Below are 18,999 nucleotides of genomic sequence, written 5' to 3'. Positions count from 1 at the left end.
TTTTTTTTGTGTCTGCCTCAGATGAGAGCAATGCCATCTGTACTCTCTGCCACCAAAAATTGAGCCGTGGAAAGACCAAGACCCATGTAGGGACAACTACCTTACGAAGGCACATGATTACAAAGCACAAACTGCAATGGGATAACCACCTGAGGGAAAGCAGCACACAAAAGCAAATCCACACACCGCAGTGGAAGATATGCAATTATTTCTCAACAAAGGTGATACCCAAACTGTATCGTGATGTTGAAAGGCAAGTGGTGTCGCCACGTGGTCTGCAAAACACGGTCAGGCCTGCCCGAAGACTAAGTCAGTCCCCACACACAGCATCTCTGCCTGCACGCTGTGTGACTGCCTGCCCCAAGACTAAGTCGCTCCCCACACAGCATCTCTGCCTGCAGGCCGCTTGACTGCCTTCTCTGCCACCACCAACAGGGTCCAGGACTCCAGGCAGATTCCTGAATTTTTAAGGCCGCTGCTAGCAGCGGCCACTATACTAATTTTTCTGGTGCGTGTGCATGCCTGCCTAATTTTTCTGGCTGCACTGCGGCTGGAACAACAAAACAAAAGGCATGTACATGTGCCAATTCCCCTTCGTGTTCATTACCTTGCCGCGGTGAAGAGGCTTGCGTATCACAATGAAGCAATGACCGCCAGCTATATGAGTGTCTCAGGGGGAGGCACACCCAAGATACAAAGGTCGTTGCTTCATTGTGGACAGACCAAATTCGATCAGCTGGAAACCATATGGGCTTGAAAACCGCAATCACCTGCACTCTGGCCATGGTGCGCACCAGTCCAGCACGGCCGTCACAACACAGACAGCTGTTTGCGGTGCGTTACACAGTGAGTTTGGTGTGTCAGTATGAAGCAGTACTTTAATTACACTCCCTGATTGATGTATACACATGCAAGATGTTTTAAAGCCCTTTAGGCCTGCAATTTAGCATTCAGTATGAAGCAGTACTTTAATTACACTCCCTGATTGATGTATACACATGCAAGATGTTTTAAAGCCCTTTAGGCCTGCAATTTAGCATTCAATGTAATTTCTGCCCTTAAAACGCTGCTTTGCGTCAAATCCAGATTTTTTTTTCCCCGGGACTTTTGGCATCTATCCCACTCCTCCATGCAAAAACTCAGATGTAAGACTCCTGGAAAAATCTTTTCCATAACTTTTGTGGCCAGCATAAATTTTTCTAATTTTCCACGTTCGCCTCCTCATTGAAGTCTATTGCGGTTCGCGGAAGTTCGCGCGAACCAAACTTTTTGCGGTTCGCAAACCAAAAATCGGAGGTTCTGGCCATCTCTACTGTAAATTATTGCATCTGCATTACTTCACTAGCGTAGCCGCTACTGTGTTATTTAACATAGTTACTATGCAGCTTCATGATTCAGCCCCATAATGTACAAACCTTGATTTTGGGAGAGGGAGGCATTAATAAACACAATGTAAACACACATATGTAAAATACACATAGCATAAAACAGACATAGAGGTACTGCCAGGTCCTGCTTTATACGCAATTTTTGTTTTTGAAGTATAATAAATAGGCAAAATTCAACTTATTTCAACTTAGTTCACACATCTTAGAAGTATACATTCCAAAATATACAAATCTTTAAAGTATACATTCCAATGTATATTTTCCTGATCAGTGACATGCTAAAATTAGAGTTGGGCCGAACGGTTCCCGGCGAACTTCGGTGATTCGCGTTCGCCACCCGCAGGCAAATGTTTGCGGAAGTTCGCTTCGCCCAGTTCGCATCAAAAAACAAAATTTTTACCCTCCATTTCACTGTCAGCAGCCATGTTATGGTCAAACACACTGCTTGAGGACCCGCCCACCCTCCCTTCAAGCTAGGTACTTTATACCATTTGACTCAGTTGTCTGCCTACACTAATTATGGGACAGCTGGTACACACTCTGCTAGAGAGTTTTAATTCCTCCCACCTCCCTTCAACCTTTCAACCTATTCCCTCCTCCCTCCTACCGGAGGGAGGAGGGTCTCTTCTGGCAGGGAATTATACTACTTTAAAAGCCAGTATACATCATACCATAGCTGGGAATCGAACCCAGATCTCACTGTGTAGTGGACACGTCACCCTAAGCACTGTACCACTACAGTAGTAAGTGAAGCTAGCCGAAAATGTACCATTAATGCTCAATGCAATAGAACCATTAGGTTGCTTAAAGGAGAACTGTAGTGAGAGGTATATGGAGGCTGCCATATTGATTTCCTTTTAAGCTATACCAGTTGCCTGGCAGCCCTGCTGATCTATTTGGCTGCAGTAATAATAATAATAATAATAATCCAAACATTTGTATAGCACTTTTCTCCTGTCAGACTCAAAGCGCTCAAGAGCTGCAGCCACAGGGACACGCTCAAGAGGCCACCCTGCAGTGTTAGGGAGTCTTGCCTTGAACTCCTTACTGAATAGGTACTTGACCTAGCCAGGATTCGAACCCTGGTCTCCCATGTCAAAGGCAGAGGCCTTAACCAGTACACTATCCAGCCACTGTAGTGTGAATCCCACCAGAAACAAGCATGCAGCTAATCTTGTCAGATCTTACAAAAATGTCAAACTGTTGTTTGTTCAGGGTCTAGGGCTAAAAGTATTGGAGGCAGAGGATCTGCAGGATAGCCAGGTAACTGGTATTGCTTAAAAGGAAATCAATATGGTAGCCTCCATATACCTTTCACTACAGTTCTCCTTTAAAGGGAACCTTAACTGAGAGTGATATGGCTGTTTCCTGTAAACAATACCAGTTGCCTGGCAGTCCAGCTGATCTTTGTGACTGCAATAGTGGCTGAATCACACCCTGAAACAAGCATGCAGCTAATCCAGTCTGACTTCAGTCAGAGCACCTGATCTGCATGCTTGTACAGGGGCTGTGGCTAAAAGTATTAGAGACACAGGATCAGCAGGCGATTCAGGCAACTGGTATTATTTTAAAAGGAAAAATCCATATCCTTCTCCTTTTAGGTTCCCTTTAAGGATTTGTAGCATAAAAGCCAACTCACATTGGCTGGGATTTGAACCTGGGTCTCAATGTATGGTGGACAAGCACACTATCCACTATACCAACTGAAGCTGGCCTGAAATTGCTGGCCTGAAATTGCTGGCCTGAAATTGCTGGCCTGAAATTGCTGGCCTGAAATTGCTGGCCTGAAATTGCTGGCCTGAAATGGCTGGCCTGGAATTGCTGGCCTGAAATTGCTGGTTCAGGTGGTACATTTTCGGCTAGCTTCACTTACTACTGTAGTGGTACAGTGCTTAGGGTGACGTGTCCACTACACAGTGAGATCTGGGTTCGATTCCGAGCTATGGTATGATGTATACTGGCTTTTAAAGTAGTATAATTCCCTGCCAGAAGAGACCCTCCTCCCTCCGGTAGGTAGGAGGGAGGAGGGTATAGGTTGAAGGGTTGAAGGGTTGAAGGGTTGGAGGGAGGAGGGAGGAGGGAGGAGGGAGGAGGGAGGAGGGAGGAGGGAGGAGGGAGGAGGGAGGAGGGAGGAGGGAGGAGGGAGGAGGGAGGTTAAAATCTTCCTAGCAGAGTGTGTAGCAGCTGTCCCATAACTAATTAGTGTAGATAGGCAAATGGTATAAAGGACCTTGCTTGGAGGAGGGAGAGGGGTGGGTCCTCCAGCAGAGATGTGTATTTCACTCAATTAGGTGTGGCTCCAGGTATTAGAGCTTTTGAAACATGTTTTCTATCATTTTTCCAGCTGATAGAAACTTTTAAACTTTGAAAGTTCGCCTCCCCATTGAAGTCTATTGCGGTTCGCGAACTTTTTCGCGAACCGAACCTTTTGCGAAAGTTCGCGAACAGGGTTCGCGAACTTAAAATCGGAGGTTCGGCCCAACTCTAGCTAAAATACATACAAATGTTTTTACCCTAAAAATAAAATCATAATCTATACTCTGCATACAAACTGCATTGCTGCGGAGCTGGAGACATTTGAATATCAAACAATTATGCATAAACCTATTAACAATTGTATTTGTGAATGACAAATAATTATAAGTAGCATTTTAAATGAGCTAATCATTATTCAGTTTTCCTTGCACACATGTTGCACTTAATACATTTTACTAAGCATGAACATGTGATTCAGGGTTTTCTAGACATCTGTGTAATCATCATAACGTATTCAAAATTATGAAAGCGACAGAAGTAAGCTGGAATCCTTCTTTTAATTGTGAATGTTAGTTCATGTTTTGGTCTATAAAAAAATAAAATAAACTTTGCTTGTAAAAATTCAAAATTCCTGAGGAGGGCAGCAAAGTATTCATCTTCACACATCGAAGGATGGATAGCTGATGGAAATCCTAAAATAGGAGCAGATTTTAAAATAAACTCAATTGCAATTTGCTTCACTTTCTGTCTGCATATTAAACAGTTTAGTATCTGTTTTAGAAGGCACACATTTGAGTACTAATTTACAATCAAAAGTAGAAGGCTTCTTGAAATATGCCACTATTACTTTCCTTTATCCATGCCAAGTGCTTTTCTACATTGCGCTAATATCTTCTGTTACTAAGCTAAGATGTTGTACATAAACAGAAACGAGCCAGTGTGTTTCGTAAAAAGTCAGTCTGCAGCAACATTCAAAATGTCTCTTTTCTGCTTGCTACTATTTTTGGGATAGATTTCTGTACATGCAGCTGCAGGCATCATTACTCATATGGAGCACAGACTGTCACATCTGTGGCAGTGCTCCAGAGCCACAGGCCCAAGTACATGTGTTGCATTACACCCTCGCTTCCCCCCAGCTCTGTAATCCTTGTAATATTAAAGGGTACCGTACCTGTAACCTTTAAAAAAAAAGTTAAATACTTATCTCAGTAGGATGAAAAACCGGAGTGGTTCAAAGGCTTCCCCCGTCTGCCTACTCCCCTCTTGCATTGTGCTGGAACCCTCTGAACAATCTTAAGCATTAAAGTCAAAGACTGCTTTTGGCCATGCTCCCCTCCATGCACAATCAAGGCCACACAGTGACAGCACAAAGTACAGCTCCTCATCTGTGCATTAGTGTGGAGCTGCTCAAGCACAGCTTTTTCTTTGTGCACAAACAGGGATGGTCGTAGTAAGCCAACTTCGCTAAGCTGGAACTACGCGTATTTTTACGCAAATACGCTTCGCAATCTACGGCTCCGAAATCAGCCACTTTGCTACGTTAGCATACCGTAGACTACGCATTAAAATACGCAAGCTTCACGTATTGCGTAGCGTAGTTGATGCGACCACTTATGCCCTTATGCGGAAAAATTTCCGCAATAATCTGCTAACTATGCGCATACACAAACTATTATAAGCATACATTCCAACATCCAATGCGGAATTGTATGCGTATAAAGGGCAATAAAATTTCTGCGCATGCGCAATGACCCATATAAATGCAGTTACCGCACGCGTAGTTGACTTTGCAATACATACGTCAACTACGCATAGCGGGCGAAGCTACGCATAGCGGGACTACGACTACGCGGAAATGCGTACGTGTAGTTCTTAAACTTTGCCTACGAACTACGATGCGTAGTTGCGTACTACGATGCTTAGATTCACGCTGGCGTAGTTTACGAGCAACCCTGTGCACAAACAGCTCCATGCTACTGCACAGGTGCAAACCCACTAGCACTTGTGCAGTGCAGCCATGCTTGTACATGGAGGGGAGCAGGGTGGGGACATAGGGTCCTGGCTGGCAGAGAAGGGGTCAAGCAGGATCGGGGAAACCTCGTCCTACTGATATAAGTACCTGTATATTCCGGCGTATAAGACGACTGGGCATATAAGAGGACCCCACAACTTTTCCAGGTAAAATATAGAGTTTGGGATATACTTGCCGTAAAAGACTACCCCCTCTTCCAATGCACACCAAATAAAAATAAAAAAAAACATCATATACTGGTGCTATGTATCAACAGATACTGGTGCTGTACTGTATGTGGTACTCAGTATATAACTGCATATAGGCGATTAACTGGTTGGATTGGTCAACTCTCCCTCTCCCTAAGTGGATTGGTCAGCTCTCCTTGTCTACCTGTTTATCAGGGTGGTATGGAAGAATAGATTGTGCTGTGCCCATAAAACCCACCTCTTTCACCCTTCTGGCACGCCCTTGTATCCTATTAACCATCTCCTGTGCCTCTCAGATCTCACACATGTGCACCTGCGCCGCTTCACTACAGTCCTCAGCAGGAAGATCTGAGAGTCGGTAACAGGATAGGGCGTATCACCCGGCATCAAAATGCCCCTGACTTTTCAAGGGTTAAAAAGTATTATATTTATATATATATATATATATATATATATATATATATATATATATATATATATACCAGCTGGTCGCCCGGCGTTGCCCGGGTATGTAATTGGCTAGTGTTAGCTCTGCCCACTTTTTCTAATCCTAACACACAATTACTCAAGGATGACCTAGTTTGTGAGCTTTGAGGTCTTTGGCATCAATAATTGACATTGAAATGAAATAAATCTAATTGGCTGTGGCTCCACTCCTTTGAAAATCAAAAGATGAATTTTGATTAGCTTTTGTAGGCTCCACCCACTTTTCTGAATATTAATCCCAGTCACCCAGTGACCAACTGTGCAAAGTTTAAGAACCCTGCCATTGACAGTGTAAGAAAAACAAAAGTTTGCTTTCTTAAAACAGAAAGAATTTGTGATAATTCAGATCGGAGTGAGCTCAAAATGTCGCCCAGCGCATCACTGTTGAATATATGCAAATGAACCATTGTTACCCTTAAAAGCTAAACACACCTCCAGAACTGCTAGAATGCAATTATGTGTCATTTTGTTAATTTGTATAGAGCCATGATAATCCAACATGCATACAGACTGTTTTGGATTGTTTGATCCTCATACAGACTGTTTTGGATTGTTTGATCCTCATCAGTGCATGGCATGGATTAATTTGGCTCTATGCAGTAGGGCTTGTAACACCGAGAGGTACAGACTAACCAGCCAGCTCATGGTGACCCAGAACTCATTGGAGTGTGTAAGGGACTACAATGGTCCTAAAAGCCCCTTTACTAAGATGTTAAGAAAAACAAAAGTTTGCTTTCTTAAAACAGAAAGAATTTGCAATAATTCAGGTTGGAGTGAGCTTGAGATGTCTCCCAGGGCATCACTGCTGAATATATGCAAATTAACCATTGTGTCCGTAGAATCTAAACACACCTCCAGTGTAACAGTGTAAGAATGGCTGCAGTTTACATTTTCCAGTGAAATTTGCATTTGTCTCCGCCCCCTTTTTGGTTATGGCAATAAAAAGTATCCTATACTTTATTCCAGGTAATGTACTATGTGTGTGCCAAATTTCAATTTACATTCTAGCAGTGAAATTTGTATTTTTCTCCACCCACTGATGTCCTAATGTGTCCCGGGTATGTATTTGGCTGCTGTTGGCTGTGGCCACTTTTTCTAACCTTAACACACAATTGTCAATAGTCAATGACCAAGTTTGTGAGAATTGTGGTCTTTGGCATTAATAATATTCATTGAAATGAAACACATCTGATTTGCTGTTTGTGGCCCCACCCCTTTTCTAAATATTTAACCCCAGTCACCCAATGATCAACTGTACCAGGTTTGAGGCTTGTGCCATTAACAGTGCAAAAATGGCAGCAATTAAATATTTGCCTTGAAAATCAATAGGTGAATTGTGATTGGTTTTTGTAGGTTCCACCCACTTTTCTGAATATTATTCCCAGTCACCCAGCTGAGCTCTCGGATTCCGAATTTCGAGTTTGCCATCGGGATTTGGCAGTTCCGAGTAAGCTCTCAAAATCCAAAAATTCGGCAATTCCGAGTACCGAATTCGCGTTTACATTGAAGTCAATAGTGCTAAATTCCATGGTTAATTGTAAAGCCCCCTTACATGGATTGGACAAGGGCTCTAGGGAGGGGGGGAGGTAGGCCGCCCCTCTCCTCCAGAGCCCTCCCCCCATACCATGGACCATGCGGGCTGGTATAGCTCAGGGTGCGAAGCCCCACGTGGCCGGGACTCCGCATTCTGGCTATCCCAGCCTGCATGGGGGACAAGGGGTTAAGGAGGCTTGGGAGGGGGGACCCCACGCTGTCTGTTTTCATGAAATGTATACAATATGTACACAGAACTCGGAATGCAGTAACCTGTTCTGCAGCAGTGTCATTTTACACAGTTTAAAAAACATTTTTCTTATGAAACTTTGAAATCGATTTGCTCAAAAACTATAAGCTCTTTTCGCAAAAAAATGTTTTCCCATGTTCCTACTCATCTGCTTAATAAACATGGCAAATTTGGTAATGATAGCATGTAAGGGGGCTTTACAATTAACCGCAGAAGTTAACACTATTTAATTCAATAGAAATGCACTCGGAACACGAAAATTCGGAACACGAAACTCGATTTTCGCATGCGGTACACGAAATTTCGACGAAATCGGAATTCAGCTGTTCCGATCAGTCCTATTTAGGGCTGAGCTCTCGGATTCCGAATTTCGAGATTGCCATCGGAATTTGGCTCTCAAAACCCGAAAATTCGGCAATTCCGAGTACCGAATTCGCGTTTACATTGAAGTCAATAGTGCTAAATTCCATGGTTAATTGTAAAGCCCCCTTACATGCTATCATCACCAAATTTGGCATGTATGTTAAGCAGATGAGTAGGAACATAGTAAAAAAAAAATTGTGAAAAGAGCTTATAGTTTTTGAGCAAATCGATTTCAAAGTTTCATAAGAAAAATGTTTTTTAAACTGTGTAAAATGACACTGCTGCAGAACAGGTTACTGCATTCCGAGTTCTGTATACATATTGTATACATTTCATGAAAACAGACAGCGTGGGGTCCCCCCTCCCAAGCCTCCTTAACCCCTTGTCCCCCATGCAGGCTGGGATAGCCAGAATGCGGAGTCCCGGCCACGTGGGGCTTCGCACCCTGAGCTATCCCAGCCCGCATGGTCCATGGTATGGAGGGGCTCTGGAGGAGAGGGGCGGCCAACCTCCCCCTCTCCTCCAGAGCCCTTGTCCAATCCATGGACAAGGGGCTCTTCCCCACCTCCGGTGCCCCAGGAGGAGGTGGGGGCCGCCGACGTCCTGGGGGGTTCATGGTGCCATCCGGGGTTCCCCTTTAACACGCGGACCCCGGAAGCTGCCCCCTCCCCAGGAGAAATGAGTATAGGGGTACACGGTACCCCATACCCATTTCAGCAGAGTTAAAAAAAAGAAATAAAAACAGGACAACGAAAAAAGTCCTTTATTGTTCTAAATTAACCAGGGATACTTACCTTGGGATAATCTCACGCCAGTAACCTCAGGAGTGGTCCCACGCCAGTATCCTCTTATGACATCCCACCTCCCTCCCACACTGACGAACTCCCACCACTGAATGGTCACAGTCAGCCTCTGCATCTGTATAGCAGAGGCTGAGAACACGAAAATTTTGCCTTTAAAACAAGAAATTTCGGCAAACAGTGATGCAATCAAAATAGCCACTGGGAAATCCCCGATCGCTGGAGGCCACACTAGAGTGGCGAAACCAGTGATTTTTCACATAGATGGTGGGTCCAGGTGACCAGAGCAGGAGGTTCCCTAATCCCCTGGACCCACCCATTCATGTGAAATAACGCATATTTTGACACTCTGAGGTGGCCTCCAGGGAACGAGGATTCCCCAGCAGCCATTTTGTTTATGACACTGTTTGCCGAAAATTCTTGTTTTAGCAAACAATTTTCGTGTTTCTAGCTTATGCAATACAGATTGCAGAGGCTGTCTACAGCCATTCATCCCCAGGAGTTCTGCAGGATCGGCAGGTGCGCGGGACCTCCTAAGAGGATAGAGGGGGGCACAGCGCAGGAAGGTGGGAAAGTGGGCACAGAGCGGCGGGGAGAGGGGGAAGCCTCCCCTCCCTCACCTAGGGCCCCCCCTTGCGCACTCCCCCCCACCTCCAGAATTCCAGCCAGCCAGCGGAACGGCTTACCGAGAGCGATAGCTCTGTGTGCAGCTGGTCTGGTATTCTGCACTGACACTGTCCAATCACGTTCTCGCAGTACTTCCTGTGAGAGCGTAATTGGACAATGCAATGCAGGAGACCAGACCAGCAGTGGCACACAGAGCTCTTCTCTCGGTAAGTGATTCCCGCTCGCTGCCGCTGCTGGCTGCAATTTTGGAGGGGGAGCACGGGAGCATCATTACCAAATTTGCCATGTTTATTAAGCAGATGAGAAGGAACATGGTAAAAAAAAAAATTGTGAAAAGAGCTTATAGTTTTTGAGCAAATCGATTTCAAAGTTTCATAAGAAAAATGTTTTTTAAACTGTGTAAAATGACACTGCTGCAGAACAGGTTACTGCATTCCGAGTTCTGTATACATATTGTATACATTTCATGAAAACAGACAGCGCGGGGTCCCCCCTCCCAAGCCTCCTTAATCCCTTGTCCCCCATTCAGGCTGGGATAGCCAGAATGCGGAGTCCCGGCCACGTAGGACTTCGCACCCTGAGCTATACCAGCCCGCATGGTCCATGGTATGGGGGGGGGCTCTGGAGGAGAGGGGCGGCCAACCTCCCCCTCTCCCCCAGAGCCCTTGTCCAATCCATGGACAAGGGGCTCTTCCCCACCTCCGGTGCCCCAGAAGGAGGTGGGGGCCGCCGACGTCCTGGGGGGTTCATGGTGCCATCCAGGGTTCCCCTTTAACAAGCGGCCCCAGGAGAAATAAGTATAGGGGTACACAGTACCCCTTACCCATTTCAGCAGAGTTAAAAAAAAGAAATAAAAACAGGACAATGAAAAAAGTCCTTTATTGTTCTAAATTAACCAGGGATACTTACCTTGGGATAATCTCATGCCAGTAACCTCAGGAGTGGTCCCACGCCAGTATCCTCTTATGACATCCCACCTCCCTCCCACACTGACGAACTCCCACCACTGAATGGTCACAGTCAGCCTCTGCATCTGTATAGCAGAGGCTGAGAACACGAAAATTTTGCCTTTAAAACAAGAAATTTCGGCAAACAGTGATGCAATCAAAATAGCCACTGGGAAATCCCCGATCGCTGGAGGCCACACTAGAGTGGCGAAACCAGTGATTTTTCACATAGATGGTGGGTCCAGGTGACCAGAGCAGGAGGTTCCCTAATCCCCTGGACCCACCCATTCATGTGAAATAACGCATATTCTGACACTCTGAGGTGGCCTCCAGGGAACGGGGATTCCCCAGCAGCCATTTTGTTTATGACACTGTTTGCCGAAAATTCTTGTTTTAGCAAACAATTTTCGTGTTTCTAGCTTATGCAATACAGATTGCAGAGGCTGTCTACAGCCATTCATCCCCAGGAGTTCTACAGGATCGGCAGGTGCGCGGGACCTCCTAAGAGGATAGAGGGGGGCACAGCGCAGGAAGGTGGGAAAGTGGGCACAGAGCGGCGGGGAGAGGGGGAAGCCTCCCCTCCCTCACCTAGGGCCCCCCCTTGCGCACTCCCCCCCCCCCCACCTCCAGAATTCCAGCCAGCCAGCGGAATGGCTTACCGAGAGCGATAGCTCTGTGTGCCGCTGGTCTGGTATTCTGCACTGACACTGTCCAATCACGCTCTCGCAGTACTTCCTGTGAGAGCGTAATTGGACAATGCAATGCAGGAGACCAGACCAGCAGTGGCACACAGAGCTCTTATCTCGGTAAGTGATTCCCGCTCGCTGCCAAGTTTCCAAGTGTAGGTAGGCAGGTATATAGGTGTCCCCAGTATAGATATACCCAGGTCTATAGGTGTCCCCAGTTTAGGTAGGCAGGTCACCAGTTAGTGGGGGCCCCCATGCTGGAAGGGGGGGCAGTGGGCACAGAGTGGCGGGGAGGAGTGGAAGCCTTCCCCCCTCCCTCACCTAGGGTCCCCCTTCCGTGCTCCCCCTCCAAAATTGCAGCCAGCAGCGGCAGCGAGCGGGAATCACTTACCGAGAGAAGAGCTCTGTGTGCCGCTGCTGGTCTGGTCTCCTGCATTGCATTGTCCAATTACGCTCTTACAGGAAGTACTGCGAGAGCGTGATTGGACAGTGTCAGTGCAGAATACCAGACCAGCGGCACACAGAGCTATCGCTCTCGGTAAGCCGTTCCGCTGGCTGGCTGGAATTCTGGAGGTGGGGGGGAGTGCGCAAGGGGGGCCCTAGGTGAGGGAGGGGAGGCTTCACCCCCCCCCTCCCCGCCGCTCTGTGCCCACTTTCCCACCTTCCTGCGCTGTGCCCCCCTCTATCCTCTTAGGAGGTCCCGCGCACCTGCCGATCCTGCAGAACTCCTGGGGATGAATGGCTGTAGACAGCCTCTGCAATCTGTATTGCATAAGCTAGAAACACGAAAATTGTTTGCTAAAACAAGAATTTTCGGCAAACAGTGTCATAAACAAAATGGCTGCTGGGGAATCCTCGTTCCCTGGAGGCCACCTCAGAGTGTCAAAATATGCGTTATTTCACATGAATGGGTGGGTCCGGGGGATTAGGGAACCTCCTGCTCTGGTCACTTGGACCCACCATCTATGTGAATAATCACTGGTTTCACCACTCTAGTGTGGCCTCCAGTGATCGAGGATTTCCCAGTGGCCATTTTGATTGCATCACTGTTTGCCGAAATTTCTTGTTTTAAAGGCAAAAATGTTTGTAAATATGTGCCTATAAGCCAAACAGGTAAAGGGGCTATACAAATGTAAGTGATTGGGGAAGGGGGGATTTACAGTGCAAAGTCCTCCATACAGAGCATGCAGAGAGTGTTTAATCTCTGAATGTCACCAAATTTTCAAATATCCCATGTGGTGGACATCACATGATTTTACCTCTAAAAGAAGGGGCTAGGTTTCTACATCGTGTCAGACTTTTTGATCCACTCCCTGGCACCATGTCAGGGCCTTGTTGATCTTATACCAGTGGTTGTCATGGGTACCCCCAGGGTGTGGGGACTAAGTAACCATGGGTCTTCACTAGAGTACCCTGCAAGGGATAATGGGCCATCAACCCTAGCAGGTGACAGTCTACTTTGCTGCTTAGTGGCCACCAGGTCATGACATGAAAAACAGGAGGGTGAAGCCCCCTGTGTGGGGGGATGAAGGGCAGAGAAAACTAGCAGAAGTAGCTGACAGGTAGGGCTGGCAAACCTGACTGGAAAGTAGGGACTGACAGAGTGGACTGGAAGGTAGGAATGGCAATGGAAGGTAAGAGTGACAGGACAGACTGAAAGGTAGGACTGGCCAGTAACATTGGCAGTGTGAATTGAAAGGTAGGACTAGAAGGATGGACTGGAAGGTAGTAGTGGTGACTGAATTTACTGAGGACGAACTGGAGCCTTGGACTGACTGACAGAATTGACTGACTGATTGACTGTTGTCTCTGGCAAAATTCAGTCTGAGTGATTGGGGGGTTTCTTAGAGAGCAAAACTTTCCTTCTCGCACAGCTCCCATACAAGTTGAGGTGTTCTTGTTCGTGAATACACAGCATCTTGATTGCAGCCAGTGGAGTGCCGTCTCTTTCTTTACGTTTGATGGGATACAAGCTGTATGAGCAATCCAGCTGAGGCAAGGCACCGGCATAGTGTTTCAAGTAGTTACTACTTGAGTTGCTGCTTATCCAACATCATTCTTTTTGTCCCATACAAGTTGAACTTGTGCAGTCTCTGTCTGCAATTTTTGTGCACCTTTATTTACCTTTATTTTGTGCACTTTAATAACGAAAGCTATGGAAATCTAACCCATGTGTGGACCTTTACCAAATGCAGTCTGAAAATGCATTTTTTTTTTCTACAGAAGCCATAAGAACAAAGCTGTAGACTTTACCACATAGTATACATACATATATTATACATACATATATTATACATGGTATGGAGTGTTTTGTAACTAAAATCTCTTGTGAGAAATTATCATGGTTTTGTAGATTTTTTTTTTATTTATTTCGAATTGCTTTGGAAGCAAGACTAGATGTTCCTTAGTGTCCTTAGTAATACAATGTTTTGAGATGTTTTCATGTTAAAGGTCTTCCTGTTTTTTTTTTTTTTTGTGACCTATGATCCTAATCATTATGTACCTAGCGAATAATTCCTCAGTTGTGCAATATATTCAATACATTACTTTGCAATCTGAAAGAATACTGCTTACAGTAGTCCTCCAGAATCATTAAAAATCTGTAAAATTAAAAGCCTTTTCCCAGCTTGTATGTGTCATGGCTCACCAGGTTTTACTGCAGGACAAATAATGTAGCCATGCATTAGTCTGCACCCCCAAAATCTCATATTTCTTCACTGAGAAGTGCGCAGAAAGACTGCTTACTTAATACGTGCAAGATGGGTTTTAGAGAGGTTTTTCTAAACTAAACAAACAATCCAGGCATCAGAACACAAAGGTCCCCAAATATGACTAATCCCCCCCCCCCCCCAATAAAATGCAGGTGCACTCATGGTGCAGCACATGATCAGTTTGATCAGCTGTTAGATATGTAAGGTTCTGATTTGCTGATCATGATCATGTGAAACCAGAAGTAATCACAGCATCTCAAAATTTTACAAATCTATAAGCTGATTACCCACTTGAGGACCGCAGTGTTAAACCCCCCTAAAGACCAGGCCATTGTTCTCAAATTAGGCCACTGCAGCTTTAAGGCCTTGCAACAGGGCTGTCCAACTCAGCATTCAAGTGATTCCCCCCCTTTTCTCCACACCAACAGAGCTTTCTGTTTGTGGGGTCTGATCGCTCCTCCAATGTTTTTTTTTTTATATATATATTTTTGCAAATATTTGTTTATTTTTGAAATAAAAATGTGTATTTTTTTATTTTTGTGGTTCCACCCTCCCTCCCCCCACCAGCCAATCAGCGTGATCAGCTATCATGAAAGCCGATCACTTCCCTGTCTCTCGAGGGGACATGTGTCACATGGCTGTCCCCTGTACAGAGTTGCCTTAGATTGCAGCGTTGTACCTAGTAAATAGACAGTGGTTTCGCAGTCTAACAGTCTCCTAGCGGCGATCAGCACTGGGAGACAGAAAGCGGAGCTCTGCCATTCAAGCAGGAATGCATGCGCATAGACAAGCGTGATCACCCGCAAACCACGCCCCAAGGACCTTTTGCTGATCAGCGCTAGGCGGTCCTGCGGCTGCCGCCCTGGCCATGCCCATCGGTGTGACGCGGTCGGGAAGTAGTTAAACTAATCACATGTATCTCCATGAGTTCTCCTAAAAATTGCTTGATTACTTCAATTGGGACAGCACCAATGGATGATGATGTGCAGTGATCACCCCTGGAGTGCAAAAGCATCACACAAGGCAGTAAAAATGTGTATCACACCGCCATGATGCACGGCATTTCATAGTAGTTCTTTCCTCAGATAGCGTCAGGTACACACTCACATTACAAACAGAAAGCCCCATACTTATAGTCCTAGGGAGGACCTGATGGAAGACTTCACATTAGTATATATGCATATTCATAGTGTCCACAAACCAATAGAAATTCAGTGTACAAAAAACACATTATATACTGACACACATATTTGTAAATATTCCTAAATGTCATTAGCAGGAAAGAGTATAATTCAAGCTACAGCCTCATGGGAGTGTATTACATACTCAGATACATAAACCACACAAAAAAGTGCAATATCAGTATCTCTCCTTGTATTCTTCCACTCCACTCAGCAATGCAGGGTCAGCCAGTCATATTGAAGCCGACAATGTCCGCCAAGCTCTTCCTTACCTCTAACCAATCCTGTTTGTAGCTACAACGTCCGTTTGAAGACTGTGTCTGCCACCCACCAATCACAATTAGTGATTAGTGGGTGGCAGACACAGTCTTCATGCGGACGTTGTAGTTGACGCTATCTGAGGGAAGAACTACTCTGAAACGCTGTGCGTCATGGCGGTGTGATACACATTTTTACTGCCTTGTGTGATGCTTTTAATGAGCTATAAATAAAAGAAGATTTTAGATGGTGCGGATCCTGAAAACATATTTGTAAATGTGTTAAGATAGACATTGATGTAAACTTTTCGTGTGCTTCTAAACATAAGCATATTTTTGTTTTTCCCTTCTCTGTTTCCCTTTTCTGTAGTATATTCACACTCTGATCATCCTGGAACATCATAGTGGACCTACCCCAAAGTACATCAGCTTGGAGATGGTTTCCCAGTTAAAATTATACAAGTGCATGGATCTCACATTTTTTTGGTCAGTAATGCAACCAAGCTACCACCAGAATATGACTGCCTTTTAAAACATAAGGCTTGATTCACAAAGCGGTGCTAACAGTTAGCACCTTGGTGAAAAGCCCCTTATCACACCTAAACTCAGTTTAGGTGTGATAAGTTTAGGCATGATAAGTTTAGGCATGATAAGTTTAGGCGTGATAAGTTTAGGCGTGATAAGTTTAAGCACCAACTGGGTTAGCACCGCAGTGCACAGCTGATCAAAGGTTTTGCGCTAGCAAAGTCTGGTGCACTTTGCATAGAGTTCAATGGCGCTGCTTTGCGCGCGGGACTTTGTGCGCGATCTAAATGTATCTAAACTTATCACGCCTAAACTTATCACGCCTAAACTTTTCACGCCTAAACTGGCTTTTCACCAGTAAGGTGCAATGGTTATCACGCCTAAAGTCTTTTACTGGGTTAGCACCGCTTTGTGAATCGAGCCCATACAGTATACGTGTGATGATGGCAGAATTCTCCCTTTTAACCACTTCACACCCAGACCCGTTTCCCTTTATGGACTAGAGCAATTTTGATGTTTTAGCTATGCCCCTGTTTAATCAGCTATAACTGTATCATTACTTATGGCATCTTGGTGATATATTCATCATTTTGGGGGGTTATAAACTAGAATTTCTTTGTTGCTTTTCCCCCCAGATATTATTTTATTTCCTATCCATTTTATATTGGGGAAAACAATGAAATAAAGTGTTTATCTATTATTATTTTAAAATAAATGTGGTTCTGTAGATAGAGGGAGAGGAGACCACTAGAACCTAGCTGTATGTGGGAGGGAGGGGGCCACTAAACTGCCAGAGAAACAATATGTGGATGGGGATATTAAAAGTAGGGACCTGGGTTTCTACCTTAGGTTTATACTTAAGTCAAGCAATTTTCCTGGTATCTAAAGAAAAAAACTAAGTACCTTGGTTTGTACTTAATATAGTTTGCACTGTATTAAAGCGGTATTGTCACCATAAAAATCAAATTTCAACAGCAACTGGTCTGAGTGTATTAAGCGATAAAGATGCTAATCATGCATTCAAAACTTGCAAAACTTTTTCTGCTGTTATGGTTTGTAGTTATCACATACTTTAGGAGCACTGGCCCTAGTGCCATACAGTGCCAAAAAGTTGAATGCTGGGAGTTCTTTTTATCTATAATATATTCCTCCTCTTCCATTTATTTCCCTGCCTAGCTTTCTTATCTGAAACATCTCTGCTCACTTGTGTTTACAAGCAAGGCTAAGGTGACTCAATGATTGGATGTGTAAATAAAAAAAGACTCTGGGAGGAGGGCAGCTAATGAATACACAATGAGCAAGAGAAAGGAGGGGGGAAAGCAAGAGTCAGGGAGGATATGATGTCAGCATTAGCTTGGCAAGATGGCCACTGACTAGAATAGGATTTTCTACTTTTCCTTAAAAAATTCACAGGAATCATTACGTGGATAGCACAATACATCTGTTATGTAAGTAGAAGTAGTATTTCTCTACTTATATATGTGTTTTTTATTATTAGGTTAGCATGGGTGTCGCTTGTTCTTTAAGCCTTCATCTAAGATTATGAATGAGTGTTACATTTATGAACACAATTAATACTGCTGTTAAAACTGTGTCATACTAGCTTTTCAGGTTTCTCCGTTATTTTTAATCAAGTTTAGCAGTACCTGACCCAATCAGTTGGTAGCGTTGCTAACTGCCAGAATCCAGAAATGTTTCTGGCAAGATCAGGGGCGTAACTAGAAATCACTGGGCCCCCCTGCGAATATTTGGATGGGGCCCCCCCCCATAGGTGCCAAATAATCGTAATGGGGCAGCGTTTCACTGTAAATTAATTGTAAAGTGGGCAGCATTTTACCAGACAATCGTAATGTGGGCCAGAAAATCGTGATGTGGGCAGAGTTCACCAGAAAATCGTAATGTGGGCACCAGTCACCAGAAAATAGTAACATGAGCAGCAGTCACCAGAAAATTGTAACGTGGGCAGCATTCACCAGACAATCGTAATGTGGGCAGCGTTCACCAGAATATCGTAATGTGGGACAGAAAATCGTAATGTGGGCAGAGTTCACCAGAAAATTGTAACATGGACAGCATTCACCAGACAATCGTAACTTGGGCAGTGTTCACCAGAAATTCGTAATGTGGGCCAGAAAATCGTAATGTGGGCAGCGTTCACCAGAAAATCGTAACGTGGACAGCATTCACCAGACAATCGTAACGTGGGCAGTGTTCACCAGAAAATCGTAATGTGGGCCAGAAAATCGTAATGTGGGCAGAGTTCACCAGAAAATCGCAATGTGGGCAGCAGTCACCAGAAAATCGCCATGTGGGCAGCAGTCACCAGAAAATTGCAATGTGGGCATCAGTCACCAGAAAATCCTAATGTGGGCAGCAGTCACCAGAATATCGTAATGTGGGCAGCAGTCACCAGAAAATCCTAATGTGGGCAGCAGTCAGTCACCAGAATGTCGTAATGTGGGCAGCAGACACCAGAAAATCCTAATGTGGGCAGCAGTCACCAGAAAATCCTTATGTGGGCAGCAGTCACCAGAAAAATCGCAATGTGGGCAGCAGTCACCAGAAAATCGCAATGTGGGCAGCAGTCACCAGAAAATCCTAATGTGGGCAGCATACACCAGAAAATCGTAATGTGGGCAGCAGACACCAGAAAATCGCAATGTGGGCAGCAGACACCTGAAAATCGCAATGTGGGCAGCAGACACCTGAAAATCGTAATGTGGGCAGCAGACACCTGAAAATCGTAATGTGGGCAGCAGACACCTGAAA

Source organism: Hyperolius riggenbachi, chromosome 2, assembly GCF_040937935.1.
Source record: "Hyperolius riggenbachi isolate aHypRig1 chromosome 2, aHypRig1.pri, whole genome shotgun sequence".
Classification (NCBI taxonomy): Eukaryota; Metazoa; Chordata; class Amphibia; order Anura; family Hyperoliidae; genus Hyperolius; species Hyperolius riggenbachi.
The sequence above is the reverse complement of the archived record's forward strand: the minus strand, read 5'-3'. Positions refer to the sequence as shown.